This window comes from Acanthaster planci, linkage group LG04 (genome assembly GCF_054643075.1).
Source record: "Acanthaster planci isolate LZ-2023a linkage group LG04, COTS_SCS, whole genome shotgun sequence".
Taxonomy (NCBI): domain Eukaryota; kingdom Metazoa; phylum Echinodermata; class Asteroidea; order Valvatida; family Acanthasteridae; genus Acanthaster; species Acanthaster planci.
The window spans coordinates 18648495-18661360 of record NC_141780.1 but is presented as its reverse complement, the minus strand read 5'-3'; the positions used below and the strand labels follow the sequence as shown (position 1 = coordinate 18661360).

General features: G+C 40.7%; 1 protein-coding gene across 21 annotated transcripts in view; it reads left to right on the top strand.

Moving 5' to 3' along the window:
- Positions 1–12866, top strand: part of LOC110986966 (neuronal cell adhesion molecule-like) — a 73950-nt gene that overhangs the window by 18611 nt on the left and 42473 nt on the right. For 4 of the 21 annotated variants that reach the window (XM_087136360.1, XM_022249330.2, XM_087136357.1 and 1 more), the window contains exon 1: positions 10654–10792. The exons of 13 other annotated variants lie outside the window; for them this stretch is intronic. The gene's annotated coding sequence lies outside the window, so the exon portion shown is untranslated. Of the gene's footprint in view, positions 1–10653; positions 10832–12866 lie in introns of those variants that run through there. 4 more of the 21 variants (XM_087136359.1, XM_022249329.2, XM_087136356.1 and 1 more) reach the window with 1 other exon arrangement.

Genomic DNA, 12866 nt, shown 5'->3' with positions numbered 1-12866 from the left:
ACATGTACACAGCTAGAAGTCTGCTATTCCAGCATGTACAATAAACATACATGTACATGTACCTGTTCCCGTGCATGAACGGACATGTACGCGAACTCAGTTCGTCTGCACTACATTTACTGTACAGTACATGTATTTTTTTCTTTTTCAAAAGGATGTCACACTGCGGCACTCGATGCAGATTTGCATAGATTCCTGTTCCACAATTTGTGTTCCCAAGGTGGAACTTTATGCTTGGACTTCTTCCCATCTTTCTATCCACCCCTACCATTTTTTGGACTCCAGCTTGGGGTGACTTGCCTGTAAACAAATCATCATGGCATCATGACAGAGACCCCTATCCAGACTTCAGTACATAGCCCAGAGCAAGACTTGTGTCATCCGCTTGGAATGCTCCCTCATCGCAGTTTGGGGTCTGTGTTCTAACAGTTTTGTCAGGAAATGTTATCCTCAGGCCGAGTCAAGTTGCACTGGACACAGACTGATCCCTGCTGAGTACAGGGGATGCCATTCTGTGCTACTGGAGCAGGAATGCGATGACTTTGCTCGCCTGGATTCTTCAGGGCCAGGAGAAACATGTAATTCTCCTCCCATTACATCTTGTAAAATGACTCGGCGCATTTAGTGTGAGAATTAATGTCTGCGGTGGAGCTCTTGTGAACTGAATCAGAGAATAGAGAAATGAAGGCCCAAAGGTTTCAGTATCAACGGAAGTCAAATGTACGGTACATGTACAGTACATGCATGTGCATGCTGGCATAATGTACATGTACATGTACAGCATTGTACATTGTACATGTACAGTTCTTCAATGATTGTACACATTGCAAGTTGCATCACATGTACGTACTGGTAATGTGCACTTACATGTACATTTACCTACATGTACATGTACCAGTATAGTGTTAGTGCACTTTTTCTTCTTTTATTATTACATGTACATCAGAGGAAATCTTACAACTACATGTACATTTAGCACTTTAATGACTATCTTAGGTGAAATTTGCAACAACTACAATGTACTAGTAGCCAGATGATGTCTGCTTCATTTCATCTGATGGAGTAGTAGTACATGCATGTACATGTAGTTGTCGCTATGGAGCTTATGCAAAGTTTCACCTTGGTCATTAAAATGCTACATATAATTTTTCCATTGTTGTTTTCGGACTGACTCGGCTACCCACCACAGCGTTTATTATTACCTGCACAATGTACAGTACATGTACACGCAGCAGTTAACCAGAACTTACTGGTACAGGCCTGCTGAAATCAGGATCTTAGTGCACGTCACTGGGAAGAGACACTTATGGCTGTTTTCATTGATTTTAACAACCTTCAGGAGCGCCTCTTCACTTACATGCATAGGGTACCATAGGTACATGTACCATCAAGAATCCTCTTGGCCAAGCTTTTCTTCTGTATAACCTGCATTTGTGGCACTAGGCTCAAGGCAGTCAGCATTATGTCTGTACATGCGAAGGTTTCCACCCTCAAGCAAGGACCTTGGGTATACAGATGTACATGTACAGTACATGTACATGTACTGTGCTGTAGAGCTATGGTGCACACAATCATGGGACTGTGTATTCCTACTGTGTGGAAGTTAACCCCAACACTCCTCAATCCTTCACCTGTTGGAGGACTGAGGAGTGTTAGGGTTAATACAAGTAATGCTGACAAGGTACCTGTAGATATGTGTACTGGTACATGTACATGTCTTCAAAACAAGTGAATGCTTGGTCATTACATGCATACCACATTACAGGTTGATGTACACGCTGTACAAGCAGTAACCGTGTACCTTTGAAAATGTCAAATCTGCGGGAAGCTTATGAATGTAGGGCCCTACATGTGCTAGTATCTAGGGATTTCTATACATGCATACATGTACACGTATGTTTATCTTACTGATTCCTGACAGAATCTTTTAAGGCCATCGAAAAAGGTTCATCTGGGATTGAAACAACAGGCTGGCTAATTTTTAACTTGTACAGGTTGCGGTAATTTCACTTTTCACTGTACATGTGCAGTCGCTCAGGAACTTGACAGAACACATTGTTCTGATACTGTGATACGTGTAGCACAGTGTACATGTACATACATGTACTGTATGAACGTGTGCATGTACCGGTATGTACATGTGTGTAAACAGGCCACTGATCAGGACTGTACCCATCAAGAGTAGAATCCCATGTGCACAAGTGAACCTGGACTTGATGTCATTAGTCAAGGTCTCCTCTGCCCATATTCAAATATGTGGCTGCTCTCCTCACTCAGTTTATCGACCACCTCTGGTTTTTGCCAATATTGCTTGGTTACACTGAAAAGGGAAAAAAGAAGGACAAAACTTAAACAAAAACCAGGAATCAGAGAATTTTGTGGAATACTCTTTTGCATTGCTCTCTCTGACCAAAGGAGGCCAAAGTGCAAGTTTGGTTAGAATGGGTATGGGATTACCCATACAGATATCTGATACATGTACAAAATGTCGGCACAGTTTGCAATGCAAGATTTCTCACTCAAATCATGAGCCCTCTGAGCTGAACATTCAAGACTCTGGTGGCAGAAGAGAAGGGGGCACTTGTTCAGACTTGGGGTTAGACTTATGGTTGGTAGGTCTTTCAATGGCTCATGCCCCTGCCCCTACTCTCTTGATGTTCAAGTGGTTAAAGTTTGATGGCATCCAGATGTAGAGTGTTACCCTTCTTGAACTTGAAGTCAATCAACACAAACTAAAACTGATCGTTATACATGTACATAGTAAAGTATGCAGGTACACTGTACCAGTATGTGTACAATTGTGTAGGATAGATTAATCCCCTTTGTGCTACCATTCTTCAAGTGTTTATTCAAACCTGTTTATATGTACATGTAGTCTTACAAGCAGATCCTTATATTTATGAATTTCCACTGTGTCAGTACATAAACGTACGTGTACTGTACATGTACCTGCACTGTGCATACATGGCAAATTTTTAACCAATCCATTTTGACAGTAATGAGTTCGTATTTAGCTTTCTTGGAAGAGAAGCAAAAGAATAGGCCTGTATGTACATGTACCGGTATGTATCTTCATGTGAGGGATTACTTACTGTGAGATTAGTACATGATGTACCGGTATACCGGTATCGTCAGACATGCACCTGTACATGTACCTGGTCTAGTGCATGGATGTTCATGATGTCATCATTAGCTACCATACATGTATGCATCAGAAAGGTTGTGCAAACATTGATGGCATTTACTGTCTGCCAAACAATATACATGTACATGTATTAGTTTACTGAAGGTAGAGCAGGCGCCCCAGAGAACCTAGGGGGTAGGCATAGTGTCTAGGTAAACAGCAGGGGTAGAGCAACATTGACCACCGGGCACTATCACTAACAACCATGAAAGGATGTAAATGAACACTGTACAACATTCATGCATGGAATGATATTGCTGTGGTTAGAAAATAGGTTAAATCCATAGAGGACGATGGGGGGGGGGAATGGAGTCTTGCTGCTTATGGCTTGTGATTGTGATGATGAATGCTTTATAAATGGACTCTAGTGTTGGTGAGGAATACCTTTCTTTAATCAGAGCCCTCAGCTGCTATTTTTCTATGATGGTTCCAATGATCTCACATACTGTACTCTATCAAATAAATCCCACAGCTGCTTTTACAGTGTAGTTTCATTTTGGGTCGGCCATCTTGCTGTTGCCCTGATCACAGAGCACTGACGCTGACTGTTTCAGTGCTTTTCATTCAGGCTTAGGCTTGGTGTTGTGTCCCATCTTTGTGCAATGTCGTGTTTGCGCTGTAAATGTGTGTGTGGGGGGTACAGGTTCATGTACATGTACATTGTACGGGTACATGTACAGTACTCCTTATATCCATGTACATATACACAGACTGTTATCAGTGCATGTACATCATCGTCATCATATGTGTACCTGTCCATGTACCACACCCGTACACCGTACATTGTAACTCACTCATGTACATGTATAATGTACCTGGTACGGACCGATACCCTGCAGACTATGTTTGCACATACATTGTACCTGTGTCTGTCCGGAATTGTAATTGTCCTCTTTAAAGAGATCACATTTTTCACGTCGCATGTTATCCTTTTTTTTTTAATACATGTAATTGGCTTACTAGCATGCTTGTAAATTTTCGTTGGTAGCCCGGAGGATTTGTTCAGATCAGAGGGGGAAATATTGATTTTTGTAGGGTCAAGTACTGCCATGATTGAGACTGCATTCCAAGACAGCTGCAGGATTTCAAACTCTTTTCTATTGCCTCATTTCCCAGGTATTGTATTGATATACATGTATCATATGTACATGTAGATGTACGAGTAGGCCCTATGTATGCATGTGTACGTACTTTTCTCTGGTTACTTTGAACTTGTAGGAAATGGGTATTTTAGAAAATGAGACGCAGTCCTAAAGGCAGGTGCTTATGTTTACAGCGTCACATGCATTTATAACCCTTCTTGTGTTATGTACAATCATTGTGGCTGCTTTTTGAAAAATGCATTGTACATGTGTCTACTCATGCGGTGTGCAATGAATTGTTCATCATGTGTTCATAACAGCAATCCCGTTGGTCTTTATGCACCGGGTAGTCAGTAAAAAAAGTCTAATAGAGATGTATTGTTCATCACTGGGGAGAGAATTTCAGTGCGGTTTCTTGTTGACATTTTCATGATGCTTTTTTATTTTATTGCCTTATTTAGCTAAAGGTCAAATCGTTACTTGTTGGAAGTTCCCCTTGGACAGAATAATGTGCACGTTTACTTCTTATACATGTTTCAGCTGGGCAATTTTGAAAAGGAAAAATGACTACAGAACAAGTGGACTCCTGGTATCATAATCTGGCAAACATTGTGGTTGATTGCTTGTACATGTACATGTACAAAACACATGTACATACATTTCATGTGGTTGATTGCTTGAACATGTACAGTATGTAGCACAAAGTGTAAAATCTTCAGCAGCATGTACGTGCACATGTACCGGTAGGCCTACAGATTTCCATATATGTACATACCGGCTGTCGTCATTATCCTACTCATGAATCCATTTATCAACGGGTACAGTACTTACATGTACATACATGTATTGACAAATTGCTTTTAAATTTTGTCATTCTTATGGCTGGGGATCCAACTGAGTGTACCGTTGAAACAAACTTGTGGCTTACTCGTACGTGTATATGTAGCTGCAGAGTACATACATACATGTACATGTACCGGTACATTGTACATGTATATTAATGCAGTAGAGAGGCATCATCAAAAATTCACCCTATTATGGATTTGTGGATTACTGGTATGTCTGACACATTCATTTAACATGTACTCAATATGCTGAAACAAAGCCATCTCTACACACATTTACATGCACATGTAGATTAGCATTCTGCCCAAGGTCTCTTTGTATCCACTCTGTCCCATTGCAGATATTTATTAGTGAAAATATTACTAGACACTGAAAAGAAGACCTTGGGACTGCAGGGACTCCCCAATCATTTCCCTCCCCTCCTTCTCTTCCAAGAAATTAGAGCCACCACAGCTCTGCAGGCAGAGTAAGATACCAATGCATCAATGTGTGACACACACAAAAATCACAAATTCAACCCATGTGCACACGCTGGTACAGCGTGTCTGAAATTTTGTTTTTAAAACAGTGATCTTTTTCAGGAGTAGTCTTGTTTTGTATCAAACCACAATTCAGACAATTTCTGTGTGGCAGAAGCCAAACTTAATGCTAGCAACAGGCCCTCATGTACAGTACTTGGTTTGTACAATGTACTACATGTATGTGGAGCTACAGGTATAAAATGTAACTACATGTATTCAAATCAGTCATGGTGGCCGCCCACGCTTTGTGGGACAAACATCCTGGGCAGTGTTTGATTGTGCCTCTCAAAAGGTGTGACTGTCTGTTGTCAGGGGGTCAAAGGTTACATGTAGTTCTAGATGTAGTGAGCATTGGTCTGCACCCAAAGCTTGAGTTCAATCCCATTGACTGTTCAGTGTTTTTGACTATGTCTTAAACCTTTCTTTAATCCATTTGTACATGTACATGTATTCTGTAATTCAAAATGCATGTACAGTACACAGACTTCTTTCTGGTAAGCCCCAGTGACACACGACAAATTACAAAATACTCAGTGATATATTTTGTGCCAGGTTTCACTTGACTTATCTCTTAATTGCATATACCTGGTACATGTAATTGATACACACGAGTGAGTGACACCTGTACTGCAGGGTTTCTTAAATTACAGAATAACTTTACGGTTGGTTGGTGTTTTATTACATGTATCAGATGGCATGTGTACATGTTACAGACTATTTTTTGTTTTTAGGTTTTTAGAAACAAAATGTGACCCCTCCCCATGAAAGAACTTAACACGTGTTCCTTCCCCAAAACGGATTTAGTATAAACTTGGAATTGAACTATGAGCAGCACATTTCTAATACACTGTACATTTTCTGGAAGAGAAACCTTGAAATGAAGTTTTGAAGAAAGGGAGAAAAACAGATCAAAGATTAATGCAGCAGATGGTGTAGTTGACATGAGACCATTCATCATTCTTTTCTGCTATGCAGGGGTCATCTACGTGTACATGTATATATGGTACATGTACTGTACATATACATTATACATGTACTTGGAATTTCACAATGTTGCTGGACCCAGAATACCACCAACTGGTAGTTTCAATTCTTGGAGAGATCAAGTGAGAACAGTCTCTCTCTCTGGTAAAGATTGCAAAAAAAAAAAGCCCATACTTATGTCTCAATTTGCAGGGCTTTGTGGGATCCAGAAGTTATAAGAGATCACAGACAGCTAGTATTGAAGTTATGAGAGCAGGGACCATCCTTCCAGCTTTCCATCTCGTATTTGATGACAGTTGTCTCAAGGATGCATCTGTCACTGATATGTAGCTGCTGCAGGCATGTCTATGGGTATTTTCAGAAATAAAAAGAAGTCATTCACAAGTCAAACATACATGTATGTAAGTCTCTCAGTCAAGTCCCAACTCTTCAGCTGTGCAAGTGTGCTTTGACAAGGGTATTTGTACGTTATGCCAGCTCTTGTGCCCTGACTTGTTTCTTGTTAGTCAGTGAATACAGTACATGTACATAAACAACCGTGACTTTTTACTTGGATTCTATAAGCCAGTTTGAGCCCTGAATTTACCTTTACATAAGAAAGGAAGAAAAAATCTTGTCATGATGTATGATGTGATTTCAGTCATTAGGCCTTTTCACGTTACAGCCCTGTCAACCCAACTGAACTAAACACTTGGCAAACTTGTGACCACCATTAACCTCCAATCAACCCCAAGATTTTGTTTTGTGTGAAAAATCTACACTTGTATGATGTAGGCCTGTAGCATCTTGGTTCCCCTGGCTGGGAAACATTTTATTAGGCCAAAAAAAAAAAGACTCTGGTTTCTGGTCACGGGCTTGGTCCAAAAATTGGTGCGCTGACACGGCTTTTTTTCCTCTTTTTTCTCCTTAGCAGTGATGTACATGTACATGCACATATACTTTAGATTGCATGGCCTTATTACTGTGAGAAGTGTGAATTAACAACTTTGAGTTAATATAAAGACCATAAAATATGACGCGAGGCGATGGTTTCAGTCATCTCACTCAAACAAGAGGCATGGTTGGCAAGATTGAGCTTGTTAAAATACAGTAGCACAACCATGGAAAAATTAAATGTGAAAAATAAATGTTCAGCTCCAGTATCCGGATTTTATGAGGTGACATTCTTTGCACATTGTTTTCTGCTTTGGCTTTGAGGAAACAAGTTGCACGTCAAATAGCCTATGAAAAAAATTAATCAAAACAGTGCAGCTCCAGATTCAAAATGACAATAAAATTGTCATTGGGCAAATGATGTACTGTGCACATTGTTTTCTGTTTTAGCTTATAAGAAACAAGTTGCATAAATTTTGGGAACAAATTCAGCTCAGAAAAAGAAATCTCCTCTCACTCTAATCTACATGTACCTTTGTTCTTGGCAAGTGACGATGCATGAGTTGTTACATGTACAGTATTTTCATAACGCGATGTCCATCGCCACTGCATGCGTATGTACTGACACTGAACTAGACTGGCCCCTCACGGTTTGTTATATAAAATAGTTGTCAATTTGTATACATGTACATAAGCAGGATGTAAGACCACTTTGTTTGTCTGGTCTAGAGATGTGGGCCCTGGTCCAAATCAATTGGCTATGGCCGGAATTACACGGAGTATTTGGCAGCATCCACAGCCAGTTCCCATAGAATCCTGCACAATATCAAGCCGCAGCCAACTGATTCGGACACGGCCGTCAGTGTAAAGATACATGAATGATGTCATCTTTTAGGAGTGCCCGACTGAAATGTATGGAGGCCTAGGGGGATTCCATTACTGTACATACACTGTATTACTCAGTCCTACCCCTTTAAAAATACGTTAAAATTACACAGTAGCAGAATTCCTGCCGATCAAGTAAGTTTGGCATCTTTTGGAAATCGTTTTGTGCAAAATAAAAAGAATTATTTATTTTGCTGACAGCATGTCTACAGCGACGCCTGCGGTGACCAGAAACCCGAGACTTTTTTTGCCTTAGTGATTCACAATGAAGCAGTCATTAGTGGCCTTGTAGTCCTCTACCTGCCTTTGCACACCTCTTATGCCCTGCCCTCCCACCCCTGTCAGTCTAAATGATGATAGGGTCAGGGTCAGGCCTTACTGTGGTAATGCCTCAGCATGATTCACACATTTGTCAACACCTGAACAGGGAACAATATGCTTGGCCAAGGCTCCATTGATCACTGGGCCAGGTACATGTATTAGAGCAAGGAGCTGATTGTCAAGGAAGGTACATGTACATGTAAAGTACATGTGATGTACATGTACGTGTACATGCAACATGTAGGTAAGTGTAAGTGATTGCAACTCTTTCAGGGAAGTGGTCTTGTTTCTCTGGTCACTTCACCAGGAGTGCACATACATGGACATGTACCTGTACTGTACCCCTAGTATGGCACAGGAACATTTAGGAGCACGTGTACATATACATGTAGCCGTAGTTTTTTTCTTGTGTAATGTATTATTTGCCCCACACACGGGCACCATCAGTAGCTGTTGAAGGTGAGAGCTATTGGAAAAAGTAGAACGAAAAGTCAGATGAGAGAAGAAAAGGAAAGTGCGTCATGTTTATTGTGAGTGTTTATTCGCATTTCACTTGAACTGGGACACCGCTGACATCCGGAAAACACGTAAAAAAAAAAAAGGAAAAAAAAAAACCATCCGCACAAAACAAGAAAAGCAGGAGTTCCTCCTTTAAACTTTTTTCATTATACATGTACATGTGTACATTACATGTCCTCCCAGGCACGACTGGCCTGGCCGTGGAGTGTGGAAGCAGTACATGTGCAGTAACCCTACATCCTGCAATTGAAAGTTCACGCAGTGAATGGGAATCAGAAATTTTGTGAAGCATTCCCAATCACCTTCACACTTCACAAAGCGTGAAAATATAATCCCTGGTGTGTGAAAAGGCGCGTAAATATTTTCCCACTTGTGTGAAAAGGCATGAAAATGTTTTCCCACTTGTGTGAAAAGGTGGAATTTTGTTTCCCACTTACATGTACATGTACATGTAACCTGAAAAGGTGCAAACTGTTTTTGCACTTGGGTGGAGGGTGTGAAGATGTTTTTTTCCACTGGTATGAAAAGGTATTATATGGAAATGTTTTATCCTTGTGAGGTATTCACATTTTGTTAAATGACGGTGAACTCCCCAGAAAATAAAGTAAAAGTGAAATTAATGTTCACAAGTCTGAATAAGGTTTTAATACAGTCAAATAATTTTACTTTTGTCTTTTAAATGGTGCAGTTGTTTTATTTCTCTTTCCTTTGCTGAAAAACTGTACATGTGTAGTAATTACATCACATGTAGATGGTAGTTTGTCTTCCCAGTAATGTACATGTAAATAATAAACTGTAACAGGATAAAGTTTATCGCTGATTTCCTATTGAGTCCAGTAATTCATACAGTACAAATTCAGTTGTGAGACTTACATGTAACTGTTTCATCAATTAGCATTAGTGATATCAATTTTTGTTCTGTTTGCAACAAAAAATGGGTACATGTACCGGTAGGTTGCAAAGTCGTTTTTACTAAAATGCGATGTGTAAGTAAATTCTGTAACATTACAAATCAAAGGATTACATGGACATGTCTCGACCATTTGATGTCCACTGTTTATACATGTAAATGTACCATATACCTGTACTGTACATGACAAAATCCTTTCAGTAAGCAGGACTACATGTATCTATCCAGTATGTACATGTACATGTACTGGTACATTGTCTGAATTCAAATGTAGGAAATGAGCGGCTCAAGAAAATGCACCTCACACCAAGGTATCCAGGGTGCATACAGAGCACAGAGCGATCACATGCATATCAGTAGAGTTACACGCATACATGTACATGTATATTATGCTAATGCCCACCCACCAGTCCAGTCATAGCTGCCTCATCCAGTCATGATTGCTACACGCATGCCCATTTACGTATGCCCCTTAGTTCCTGCATCCCCCCTGCCAGAGCTCTGTATGCAGCCGCAGCATCGCAAGCTGCGCTGCCTCTCTCTCTCTCTCTCTGCTTCCTGTGCCTGGACGATATTAAGGAAGGCATCTTTGGTGTCTGTGCTTTTTCTATCTCCTCCGCCCGGACTATTAGGGCTTACGACCCCGGCATACCTTACTACAAATCAGGTGTGGTTAGTTAGTGTCAGTAGTCTCTCGGCTGATAAGGTACATGTAGTGTATTCTTGTCTTTGGGGAAGCTCTGAGTGACAGCCTAGCACTGGAATATATATAGTATGTACACAGAGAAAGGATTTGACGGGAGTATAGGATCTGACGGTGCTGCTGTGTGTGTGACGGTACATGTATGATATGCCACACCCCATACAGTACCCTGTACGTTGCAGTACTGAGCAGCATCCATGGCCTCTTTTGTGACGGCCGTGCAGCAACCGTACTGTGTGGCAACTGTACGGCCCACAATTACTCTCGCCAGGCCCTGGCGAGACATTTGCAAACGCTGCCCCATATGCCGGTATATCCAGCTGGGCAAGTCAAGGCTTAGTTGGATGGTTTCCAGAGTTACTGGTATATTCGTCTCTGTATGTGGCTGTTTTTTCCGTTCGGAGAACAAGACAGAAACAGGTCGTAGGGACAGAGCTGTGTGTGCAGCTGTCGGGTCCCTTTTGTTCATTTGGCATGTCTGCCAAAAGTGTAGGAACAAAAAATAGTTTGCACCTTTGCCAATGGGAAGAGAAAAACCATAATGGATATCTTGCCTCACTAACCTGTAATGTTAAGAGCTTATAGAAGCTGGCTCTTTTGTAGATCTGTTGCATTGTAAAGATACATTTTGCCCAATGTAGGCCCTGCCTTGTATTAAGAAAAAAACTTGATGTGTGCTCTTATTAACTTGGGAAGGTATCCTGCATGTTTTATATACAAATATTACACACATATTCACCGGTACCGTACATTTATTGTTAACAGGTGCAAATTTGTTTGTTTTATTCTCAAATGAAGCCTAGAATACTGTGTAATAATATAAGGTCTTGGATATGACACCTGCAACAGCAAACGTGAAATATCCTACTCTCCCCACAAGCTGACAAAGAGCCCTCAGTATGCAGTGCTTTTTAAATTTGATTCCGGGAGCAAACTTGAATCCTTGATTCTGATTGGTTAGTACATGCCAACAGACTGCTACACAGACCGGTATCATATCCCATAGGCCTTATCGTATTCTACGTAAGTGTACCAGTGTTTTATCCCATAGGCCTTATCGTATTCTACGTACCGTACATGTCCATGTACCGGTATTACACCATTTGCAAGGGTTTACAAGGGTATCATGTCACTTCATAACACAAAATGATGCAGAGTTGCTCAGTCAGCTGTGAATTTAAAATGATGTGTCAAGTTTGGAAACTGCCGGTACATGTATTGGTCCATGCGTACAGTGTGTACATGTACATTTAGATACATGTACATGCGCATTTAGATACATGTACATGGAAGCAGTTAGCGGTCTGTTTCACAAGTGGCTACTGTACCTGTACAGCGTGTAACAGTGTCATTAGACCATCTTTGTTACGCTTTACGGTACATGTACATGTACGGTAGTTACGCATAATTGGTTTGAGCCCTAATGCTTGTTCTTTGAAAGACTCACCGTATTACTATTTATGTGTCTGGTACTTTTACTGGTACGCATACATGTACATGTACATAAATAAACTGAACCGACCGACAGAGTATAAATAAGTGTACATGTACATGTACAGTACCGGTACCTGCATGATGATTTCTGATTCATGCTTGTAGAAATCTACCTGTACATTTACATGTAATTGAGTATTGCTGCATCCAAATCCTTTGTTACCGTTGAAGTTGCCAAGGGCTACATGTTCAGTTTCCATCCAGTTTGTTGCTGTTGGCTGTGGCCATGTGCTGCACCTGTATCTGGTACAGTACACATGTACATGTACCACTATTGCAACTTATGGGTACTTAATGGTACTCATATGGGCTACATGTACAATGTACATGTACATACATGTACAATATACATGTACATACATGTACAATGTACATGTACTAGTACACATATACATGCAGCATTTCAGGAATACTGGTTTTCTTCCAGTGTGTGAAATATAAAACCACACCCCCAATCTCATGCCCTGACTGTTGAATTCCTGCTTCAAACAGCGCTTGCCTGCTATTTAGTGCTAAAAATAAGTGTAAATGGGTTTTGCAATGC